We start from the raw sequence: 12,334 nt of genomic DNA on the forward strand, positions 1-12,334 counted from the left end.
CATTCCATTGTGTATATGTACCATAGTTTGGTTATCCATTCCTCCATTATGGGAACTTAGATTGTTTCCATCTCTTTGCTATTGTGAATAGTGCTGCTATGAACATGGATGTGCATATATCTATTCATGTCCTGGCTCTCACTTCTTTAGGATATTGGGCAATCTACTTCTGTAGTGATACCACCTCTGAAACCCAAGGAGGGGTCACTATGTGTCAGATTCAATTCAACGGCAGTGAGTTTGGTTTGTCTTTTTTTGGTACCTAGTAATGAGTTGGGGCTGACTCGATGGCGCATAACAACAACAAACAACAAGTAATGGTATTGCTAGATCAAATGGTATTTCTAATTCCAGCTTTCTAAGGAATCACCATACTGTTTTCCACAGTGGTTGTATCATTTTACACTCCCTCCAGCAGTGTATGAGAGTCCCAACCTCTCCACATCCTCACCAGAATTTACTATTTTCTGTCTTGTTTGAACTTTGCTATTAGTACTGGGGTGAGATGGTATATCATTTTTATTTTGATTTGCATCTCTATGAGGCTATTCTTGTTGCCTTCCTGAAGTTGCAGTCAAAGTGAGGATTTATTTATCCTGCAATAATTATTCTACACCATTGTCTAATTTCTTGTGAGGAAAATGCACAGTTAGGCAATGATGAGTTTATTTTTTTAGACCTTTGTGTTCAAACCTTATGAATTTCTATACATTTCTGGGAGAACATTCTTTATTAAAGAAAGATCCCTATTTCATCTTGAGCGGTAAGGAGATAAAAGCCTGAAAAAAGGTTATCATTTTGTATTTAGAATTTTATATTCAAAAGATCTAGAATTAGGCTTTTTCAGTGTTAGTATATCTGATGTCTTGTGTTATGCAGTTTAGTAGTGTTTTTATTTTGAAGTATTTAAGGTGGAGGCTTGTGAGGACCACATGTATATTCTTAGAGTCTATGAAGGTCTTAATGAGGCCCTACCTCAAATCAGACATACTAACCAACAACCATGGAGATGGCAAAGGACTGGGCAACAATTCTATCTCCTACACATATGGTCATGAGTTTGAGCCCACTCAAGGGCAACTAACAACAACCTCAGATCATGCTCTTGCCTTCAGTTCAAAAACCCTCATTGCCTACTACAGAAAATCCAAATGCCTCAGCCTACTCTCTTCCAAACTTACCTAGGACCTACCTCTGGTCCCCATGGCAAGGCTCACAGTGTTTCTTCCAGGCAGGAGGAATGGCATGAGCAAAGGATCAGAGGCAGGGAAGCGTAATGGGCATCTGGGGTATATGAATGAAGGTACCTGGCTGGAATGGTGGTGTCCAAAGGGTTGGGCCCATATATACCAAGTCAAGCATTGCACAAATCCCCTGTTGCCCATATTTTACTTAGCAACTCTTGGTGCCAGAGACTAGTTACCAGCAGTGAAGCTAAGATAAATAATTCACCATCCACACCCCTATTCCTGCATCTGCTGCAGGATTTAGGCTGGTAAGCAACCACCATAGATGCAGTTAAGTGCTATGATACTCAGTAGGGCTCAAGTTATGGCAGTAATGGGAATCTGTTTCCTGATTTCGACATACGATTTCCTCACATTAATGGCAGAAATAAAAACCCACAAAGACATTAAAATAAGACCTGCAGCTATTAAAAAGCTATTCCAGTGATCTCATACTTAATGGCTGAAGCAGCTAATGTGCAGCTACACACCCTCCATGTTAGCAGGACACAGAAACTATTCCCCACTCTTTGTCCACCAGCTTAGGGCAGCTTTTATCCTGGCCGCCCTTTGTGATGGGGAACTACTTTTCCTGCCTTCTCTCTTAGCAACAGCAACATTCTTTCAGATAGCATTTGTCTCTCCACTGAGCAACCACCTAATTCATTTGAGAAGGTGTAGGAGTGGGCAGGAAGGAGGGAGAGGGTAGCTCCAGGCCTTAAGCTCCCCTCTGGGAGGCAGCTGCTCCCTGGAAATTCTCTGGGCAGTTTTAGTGCTACGAAAGTTCCTGAAGGAGGTATGGGGATTGTGTGTGCTCTGCAGTTGGGCTGGTTCCTAATTCTGATGATGGTACAAACTCCTAGTCAAATGAACAGGGTTGAGGCTATTCTGAGGGGCGGCTGAAAAGGGATCAGAAGTGACAGAGCTGGAACAGTGTGAAGAGCAGGCTTTATAGAGAAACAAAGAATGTAAAGGGGAGATAGAGTGAGAAAGGTCAAGGGGAGAAACGTGAGCGGTTACCAGCCATGACAGAAACCTGAGAAATCCTAAGTCAAGGGAAGAAGGGACTATTTTAGAATACTGCATGTCAATGGAGTGAAAAAAGGATCCACTAATTAAATTGGAGCAATATGCTTTCCGAGAAATAATAGAAACCTTGGAGAGACAGTCGCTGGCATGCAATGATTCTAAGGCAGAAGACTGTGGGTGATGATAACACCAGAAGCAGAAGCCCTGGTTTTAACTTCCCCTCCATTTCAGTGGCAGTCAAGACCCAGTAAGCCCAAGCCTCAAAAAGAAAATTCAACCTGAAGGTAAGAGAAAGAGGAACATAAATTAGTGCAAATGAAAACAAATGTCCAGTTTGACTTAAAATGCACAACAACAAATTACACATGATAGTACTTACTATGGGCCACTGCCCTAAGTTCTTTAATGGAAATAAATTGAATCATCACATACCCCTGTAAGGATGTTACCATTATTATTCCCTTTATATAGATGGGGGAACTGAAGCAAAGAGGTAAGGGAACATGTGCCAAGTGACACCACTAGTGAATAGTTTAAGAGAAGCCAAGCTTAGGCTGGGGTCTTCTGCTTCACGCTGACCTTTTGGCTTTGTTTCCTTAATCTTCTTTTCTGAGTCCATGTTTCCTTAACTCTCTGGAATTGTTTAGTCAGTTGAAAGACACTGCACCCCAGTAAGGGCACTGCCAGTTCTACTGCCTCACCTAGAGTAATCAAGGTGCAGGCTCTCACCATACAGTGTACCTGTGGGTCATCACCTCCTTTCATTCTGGAGCTCTGGGAAATTCCCAGAGCAGAGAGAGAGTGAGAGAAGGAGAGTGAGAGAAGACAGGGAAGAAACAATGACAAAAAGACCAACAGAAAGAAAGAAGGGAGAAGGAGTGAGGGAAGGAGAAGGGAAGATAGCAAATTAAGTATTCAAGAGATGAAATTTAAGGATCTGATGCAAACTTAAAAAAAAAGAAAAACAAAAAAACAAAAAAACCTCACTGCCATCAAGTCAATTCCAACTCATAGCGACCTCCATTGGGTTTCCAAGGCTGTAAATCTTTATGGAGGCAGACTGCCCCATCTTTCTTCTATAGAGCGGCTGGTAGATTCACACCACCCACCTTTTGGTTATCAGCCAAATGCCTTAACTACTACACCATCAGAGCATCTTATCTTATGCAAAGTGCGGAAAAAAGAAGAGCCAGTAAGCTCTCCTTTTTAAAAATCCCCACCTCTGCACCCAGTGCCCTAGAAGAAAGAAAAGAATGGCTGCCAAGAGGGGCTCCTATACCTTTGAATATGAGGGTCCCTTGTTGTCTTAGTTCTCTAGTACTGCTGTAACAAAAATACTGCTGGTGGATGGCTTTAACAAACAGAAATTTATTCTATCACAGTTTAGGAAGCTAGAAGTCCAGATCTGGGGCACTTGTCCTTGGAGAGGCTTGGGGCTTTGAGGCTCCTTTCCTCTTGGGGGCGGCTCTTTCTTAAGGCAGGGGCCTGAGATAGGCTGGCCTGGGGTTTGGAGGCTGCTTTTAGCTTGGGGGTGGCTCTATATTTAAGGCCAGGGCCTGAGGTAGGCAGGCCCAGGGCTGGGGGCTGCTTTTCACTTAGGGACAGCTGTATTTTAAGGTCAGGGTCGGAGGTAGGTGGGCCGGGGCTCGGGGGCTGCTTCACTTGGGGGCAGCTCTTTATTAAGGCCAGGGCCTGAGGTAGGTGGGTTGGGGCTCAGGGAGTGCTTTTTGCTTGTGGACAGCTCTATTCTAAGGCCATTGCCTGAGGTAGGCAAGTGCAGAGGGGTTGGGAACAACTAAGGGAGATGAATTTGTCTGTTAGTTTGTTGTCCTGTGGTGGCTTACATGTTGCTGTGAGGCTGGAGGCTATGCCACCATGTTGCAAAATGCCAGCAAGGTTCCCCACGGTGGACACGTTTCAATGGAGCTTCCAAGCTAAGACAGACTTGGAAGAAGGAAAGAGCCATCTACTTGTCAAAGAATTGGCCAGAGAAAATCTAATGAATAGCAGTGAAACACTGTCTGATATATTACTGGAAAATTTTATGAACAGCACTGAAACACTGTCCGATAGAGTGCCAGAAGTTGAGCCCCTCAGGTAGGAAGACACACAAAATTTGGGGAAGAGCTGACTCCTCAGAGTAGAGACAACCTTAACGATATGGACAGAATAAAACTTTCGGGATCCATATTGGCTGATGTGGCATGACTCAAAATGAGTTGAAGCACTTAGTGACAAAGATTTAAGAATGCAGTCTGCTGTATGGATTACATCTCCATATAAAGAAAAATAAATCCTCACAACTGGTCCAATAAACAGCTTTATGGTGGATGGAGAAAAGATTGAAGTTGTCAAGGATTTTATATTACTTGGTTCCACAATCAACATCAACGGGAGCAGCAGTTAAGACATCAGATGATCTATTGCATTGTGCAAATCTGCTGCAAAAGACCTCTTTCAAGTGATGAAGAGCAAAGATGTCTCCTTGAAGACTAAGGTGTGCCTAACCCTATCCATGGTATTTTCAATTGCCTCTCATGCATGTGAGAGCTGGACAATGAATAAGGAAGACCGAAGAAGAGTTGATACTTTTGAGTTGTGGTGTTGGAAAAGAATGCTAAGAGTATCGTGGTCTGCTAAAAGGACTAACAAATCTGTCCTGGAAGAAGTGCAGCAGGAATGCTCCTTGGAAGCAAGAATGGCCAGACTTCGTCTCATCTACTTTGGTCATGTTGTCAGAAGGAACTATTCTGTGGAGAAGGATACCATGTTTGGTAAAGTAGAGGGTCAATGAAGAAGGGGAAGGCCCTCAACAAGATGGGTAGACAGAGTGGCTGCAACAATGGGCTCAGGTATAGCAAAGATCATGAGGCTGTCACAAGGCTGGGTAGTGTTTTGCTCTGCTGTGCATAAGGTTGATATGAGCTAGAGGCAACTCCACGGCACGTGACAACTAACAACAACAAATGCCTGGGGGAAGGCTTTCTCTCTGTGTTGGCTCTAGGGAAAGGTCCTTGCCTCCTTTCAGCATCTGTGGGCCTGGTATTCCTTAGAGATCTCCCAATGTCTTGGCATCAATCTTCCTCTGGGTCTGGAAAGTTCTCAGCTCAGGGATCCTGGGTCCAAAGAATGCACTCTGCTCTCGGCTCTTCCTTCTTGGTGGTGGTTAGGTCACTGCTTCTCAGCTCTCTGATCGCTCGTTTATCTCCTGTAATATAAAAGGTGATGCAGGTCACACCCCAGAGAAATTCCCCTTACAGGGGATCAGGGCTGTGATGTGAGTTAGGGTGTTGCATCCCATCTTAATTTCCTTATAACTGATTGACTGATCCTATCAGATCATATCACGGGGGATGATTACATTGTTATCTAACTGCCAAACCACTGAGAATCATGGCCCAGCCAAGTTGACATGTATTTTGGGGAGAATACAATTCAATCTGTGACACTCGTTAATACCTCAAACTTTGTTATTAACTGTGTTTAGAAGATTGATGGAGAACATTTGCACCTACAGATACAAGGACATTTTCTATTTACTGCTTCCTACACTCCACACCTGCCCACCCTCAGCCATCACCACAGGTGGGGAAACACTGTGCCATAATTTCTAAATGTTTGATCACGGACCACCTGAAGCTTGTTAAAATAAATATTTGGGGGAGTCGCCTCTGAATTAAAATTCTCTGGATGATTCTCATGCACACTTAAGCTGGAGAGCCCCTGCGTTATGATCTGAAGATAAACACAGCACAGCTTCTGTGCATTCCCTAGGCCAAAAGCAGTAATGTGATGATGAAGTAAAATGGCTTTTGACCTCAGGATTTTCAATATATTCACAAGCCAAGATGAAATGACAGAGCCCTGAGATTTTTGCCTTTGGGCATGCTGTGTCTCACTTTATCCTGTCAGCTCCCTGGTGATCTTTTCTGACCTTAAAAGGTTTTTTCAAACCCTTGACTTTGGGAAAGTTTCAAACCAGGAATGTTTTTGACTTCAAAGTGATCTGTAGCAGGGAGATTATTTCTGGCTTGTGTCATAATGATGAGTCCAGGCTGAGGGAGGGGAACATTGTCAGTAGGTGGTCCTATGAAACAATGTTTGGATAATTCTTAACCTAAGCTCCTTTATGGAACCTCTGGTGGTGTAGTGCCTAAGGCATTTGACTACTAACCAGAAGGCTGGCAGTTCAAACCCACCAGCCACTCCTCGGAAGGAAGGTTGGGCAATCTATTTCCGTAGTGATACTGCCTTGGAAACCCAAGGAGGGGTCACTGTGAGTCGGATCTGACTTGGTGGCAGTGAGTTTTTTTTTTTTTCCCCTAAGCTCCTTTACTGTCATAAGGCCCAGGAATGTTTCATTGTAGGAGCTAATGTCTGTAAATAAACCTTTCTAACAATACCTGAGATGCCTTCTCAGAATCCAGGAAAGTATGTGTGTGTGTGTGTGTGTGTATCAGAGAGAAAGAGAGAAGCATACACACACTGCATCTTTTTCACGAGACTTCCTGTCTAGGGGCTTCAGGCTGAGTGTTTACTAACAGTCACCCGGCTACCATGATTTCCATCCTGTTCATGTACCGCTCTCTCCATACCTACTCTTTGACCTTAGTTCTTTTCTCCCAATGGCTTGTGTGATGCATTCCCTGATCCTTCCTAAGTTCCTTGAGGGAAGAAAGTACCAGGTTGAAGATACTGTCTTTGAGCAATTCCAGGTGTCCAATACAGGCTTGAGTATTCTTCTTTTTCGGTTGAGGTAGATGGACAACATGATCTGGAGGAAATATGCTATCTTGGGTGTGACTTCTCAAGAGGGGTTGGGCATGATGTCTTTTGTTTGTCAATAACACAATAGACATGATTGAGACCCATCCCATGCAGAGAATCACAGGGGATATAGAAGTTAGACCCTCATCCCAATGCTTGAGAAACATACCACGCAGATGACCAATAAAGCAAGTTTGCAACTGTTAGTGTAAGATAAACACCAAGAAAAGGAGAACAGTGTTAATATCCATTGCTCTCCAGTCTATTCTAACTCATGTTGTTGTTGTTGTTATTTGCCATCATAGTGACCCCTCCTTGGGTTTCCGAGGCAGTTATCACTATGGAAGTAGATTGCCCCATCTTCCTTCCGAGGAGTGGCTGGTGGGTTTGAACCACTAGCTTTCTGGTTAGCAGTCAAGTGCCTTAGGCACTACGCTACCAGAGTTCTTATTCTAACTCACAGTCATCCTAAAGGGCAGAGTAGAATTGCCCCATACAAGCCTGTAATCTTTATGCAAATAGACTGCTACATCTTTCTCTTGTGAAGCAGCTGGTGGGTTCAACACACTTTCAAACCAAAAGGTCAGCAGCTGAGCACTTTAACCACTGTGTTACCAGAGCACCTTGGGTACAGTGTTTGGGGATCAAAAAAGGTAGGAAAAGCTCATGCTCTCTCCCTCAAGCAGGGTCAGGCATGAAGACATTCCCAAAGCATTTTCCTAAGACTAGCCCAGTGCCAGCTTTATGGGGTTGTAGAATATGCAGTACCGTGATTTTAGGCAGGCCTCTCACCCTCAAATAACCATCCCAGTGTTGGTTATTCTACTATTCTAACTTTGTTCTTCTAGGTCTTAAATGTTTCCATCTTGGTGAGTATTTCCTTTAACATGAATGCTTCTGAAGGGGCCTTAAGTCATGGTAAACTAGTATCTTAATATTGAGCTACATCCTTGGGGCAGCGGAAAAAACTAATTGTCAGTCCAGTGAAACAGATCTCATCTGGGATACAGCATAGGGTGGACATCTGAGAGGAATTCAGGAGTATGTTAGAGTGTAACGATGAGGGGAGCAGGAGGGAAATAAAAATCCACTTTGCTCGGTTCATTCTTCATTAGGGACCAGCTGAAAAGTACCGTATGAGATTTCCCACTAATGAAAAAGGAATACTTGGTGGATTAAAAAAATTAATAATGTTGTTGTTCGGTGACATTGAGTCAGCTCCAACTCATAGTGACCCTTTGTACAAAAGAACAAAACACTGCCAGGCCCTGTGCCAGCCTCCCAATCCTTCCCACACCTGAGCCCATCGTTGCAGCCACTGTGACAATGCATCTTGTTGAGAGTCTTCCCCTTTTTCGCTGACCCTCCACTTTACCAAGCCTGATACTCTTCTCTAGGGAATGGTCCTTTCTAACACGACCAAAGTGAGACAAGTCTGGCCATTCTCACTTCCAAGGAGCATTCCGGCTGTACTTCTTCCAGGACAGATTTGTTCGTTCTTTTGGCAGTCCATGGTACTTTCAATATTCTTTGCCAATACCACAATCAAGTCAAAAGCATATTGAAAGAGCTACAATTTTTTCTTAACTTAGCAATTCTTTTCCTAAGAATTTAACATTATAAAATAATTATTAATGCATAGATTCTATCCACTCTTCACTCTTTAATTCAACAATTATGTATTGAGTGCATACTATGTGCTAGGTAATGTTTTAGGTACTGGGATTACAGCAATAATCAATTATTTTAATTCAGGCTGGTACTTAATTAACACTCTTAGGAAAGGAGCCTTGTCTGTCAGCCTCTTGTTTTTCTCCTTGGACAGTCTGTAATTAAAAGTTACCTATTAGCACATATCATTACAGCAAAGTTTGTCAACCTCAGCATTATATTGATGTTTTGGGATGGATAATTCTTGGTTGTGGAAGACTGTCTTGCACATTGTAGGATAGTTAGCAGTATCCCTGGTCTATACCCACTAGAAGGAGCTCTGGAAGCATAGTGCCTAAGGCACTTGACTGCTAACCAGGAGGCTGGCGGTTCAAACCCACCAGCCACTCCTCGGAAGGAAGGTCGGGCAATCCTACTTCCGTAGTGATAACTGCCTCGGAAACCCAAGGAGGGGTCGCTAGGAGTCGGGGCCGACTCGATGGCAAATAACAACAACAACAACAACATACCCACTAGATGCCAGTAGCATCCTTCCCCCTACCTGCACCCATGCCACTTGTAACAACTGAAAACATCTTCAGACATTGCCCAATGTCCCCTGGAATGTCAAATTTCCTCTTCTAAGAATCATTGCATTATAGTATGTATGTAAACGGAAATGCATGGTGCCTAGGAGATACACAGTAAAAACACTGCTTCAGTCATTTTGTTGGCTGCAACCCCAAAAAGATGTAATTTGTGACCCAATGAAAGTTGCTTTTGTGGTTTACTGACCTGCATGTTTAATTAACCAACCTACAACTCAGTGGTTAATGATTATCTGCACTTTTGAAACATATCCAAAAAGGACCTAAACAAATTCAACTCTGAGAAAAGCAAAGGTTGTGAACGAAAGATTGCTGGTTAGCTACAACAGTGATGGGTTAGATTGCCTCTCCAATCTACCAACTGACCCATGTAACTATTCACTAGTACCCATGACACAAGGGAATATTGTGTGGAAGTTAAATATGGGACATCCCTTTCTAGAAAATTAATGATGCTACATACATATAAATAGTTCCTTTTTTCAGTAAGAACCACATACAGACAGTGAAGGATATGGGAAAAGGATATTTAAATACTGTATATTATTTGAACTTTTTCCATAATGGAAACATTTATTAGAGAACCAAAGAAGTGAGAGAAGGGAAAATATGAGGTCATCTTGCCCATTCTCTTCAAGAGCTACATTGTTCTGGTGCCCCCATCCTCATCCCTAGTCCAGAGTCTTATTAAATATCCCCATTTTAATAATAAAGGATATTCCTCATCCCTTCCTGCCAGACAGTTAACAGTTAGGCAGAAGGTATAAATTAGTGTTTTGATCTTCAAAAGATTGCTTGGTTAGTTAGTGCCTCTGTGTTAGTTGCCTAGAAAATAAAACTAGAAGAATCTATGTCAGCTATCACTGACCCAGGTTTATCAAACACAGTACAAATCATGTCTTAAATAGCATTGTACAATTATACAACATATATAAAATGCATTTGTAGTGCCTTGTTTCCTAATAAGGAGCTCTGGTAGCATAGTGCCTAAGGCACTTGATTGCTAACCAGAAGGCTGGTGGTTCAAACCCACCAGCCACTCCTCAGAAGGAAGACTGGGCAACCTACTTCCCTAGAGATGCAGCCTGGGAAACCCATGGGGGGTGCCAGGAGTCAGAATCAACTCGATGGCAGTTGAGTTGTTGTTGAGTCCCAATGGCTCTTTCTTGATACTGTGGAGAGCTACTGATTCTAGAGAATACAGTATGAAATATTTATAAATCTCTTCATATTTTATGTTCATCCACCTTGGAATCAATGTTTACTTTTTGTATTATTTCTTGATAACATACAGGATTTTACTTAAGGTTAAATAATAAATATAATCACTATTAAATGAGTGAGCCAGGTACTATTTAGGTAATGACACTATAATATCTTATGCAATTTGTGTAATCCTATGGGACAACTAGATCCATTGACATATGAGAAATCTGAAGTTCAGAGAGGTTAAGTACTTAGTCCAAAGTCTCACAGTTCCTGAATGGCAGGGTTCTGGTTCCAGCACAGTTCACATATGGAACCATAGCTCGTGTCATTTAAATAGCCACACAATGTGAGGGTTGTGTGAGGAAAAAGAACTTGCCTGGATTCTTTAAAACAGAACCTGTGTGCAATATCCTGAGGGCTGCATCCAAGGGAAAAAAAAACAAAACAAAACAACTCAATCATAATGCAAACATTTAGGAGCCTAAAGACTTGGTGTGCCAAGGGAATGGACTAGAAGATTTGGTTGGGGAAATTTTGTTACATGTAGCAAACAGATCAATTGCTTTGTACAGTGACACACAATAAACTGGGGTTTTCTTAAGCCAGGAAAAGGAGAGGATTTTAGAAAGGAGGGCTCCTTAGGGAAAATTCCTGAAATTCAACAGGGGGAGAGAGAGGTCTCCATATTTGGTCTCTGTTGTCAGAGAAAGAGAGGATAGGCCAGTAGAAGCAGTTTCACATAAAAGCATATAAAATGCAGGCATAAAGCATGAAAAAAATGTAGCCACAGCTAAAGAAAACAAACCCAAACCCAAACCTAACCTCCAAATAGATTTTGGAAAAGAATTCTAATAACAATTGAAAGTGGAACAACCAACACTGGACTTCAGGCTGTGAGCATTCAGTCTGATTAATTAAGGTCAAGGTGGTGATGGAAATATCAGCAGGGGAGCATTTTGCCAAAAGATAAATTTGTCCCCCCTGTATCTCTGCAAGACAGCAGGGAGGTGTGTGTTTGGAGTTAAATTAATTTGATTTACATTATGCCACGGTAGCTTCTGTTCTCTCTCCTGCTGTCAGATGTTTTAGCTGGCTTTTTCCTCTCCTTCACCCCCACACATTTCATAACACGAAGAAAAAGCACGATTGGCTTCAGGCAGTATTTAGAAATGGAATAACTCTAATTTGATTATTCCGCATTGAACGCTACCCGCCTCCCTCCCCCACTTCTTTCTTGAGGGAGCGAAGTTGTAAACCTGAGATAAGCGTGATTTATTTTTATATTGTGCTTAATGGCACAAACTGTTTGGTTTGACAATCAGAATTTGTTCCTTGTAGCAAAACCTGGCAGCTCACCTCTCCTCCTATGTTTCTTCAACAATACTAACACTGGAAAAGTGAAGTTACAGCTCAGGATCCCATCTGAAATGTGCTTTTTTCTGGCCTATCTTTCGACTCTGACACTCTGGATGTCAGGGCGGAAGGTGCTCCTCAGGGACCCCCGAGGTGGGGCTTGGGTTCTTGCTCAGGGTAGGGCCTTGCACTCCTGAGTGGGGGTGGGCGCTGCAACCCGAGGTCTCCGCCCTGCCGCCCCTCGCCCCTTCCTGCTCGGCTGGCCTGGATAAGGTTACGCCGAGGCTCCCTCGGACTGGAGGAACGGAGGCGGGTCTGAGTCCGCGCCCCGGCCCGCGGGGGAGTTTCCACAGTTTGCAGCTCAGGCCCGCGGGGCCACATCCCAGCTGCCGGCGGGGCGCCACGCGCCGGGCTTCGAGCGCGGCTGCTGGCCAGGCCCCCGCCATGGCTCGGGAGAGGCCGCCCGGGCGGGGTTGTGGCGACCTGCGCCGG

The sequence above is a fragment of the Orycteropus afer genome, unplaced genomic scaffold, assembly GCF_000298275.1.
Source record: "Orycteropus afer afer isolate SDZICR_OR568_19922 unplaced genomic scaffold, OryAfe1.0 scaffold00072, whole genome shotgun sequence".
Classification (NCBI taxonomy): Eukaryota; Metazoa; Chordata; class Mammalia; order Tubulidentata; family Orycteropodidae; genus Orycteropus; species Orycteropus afer.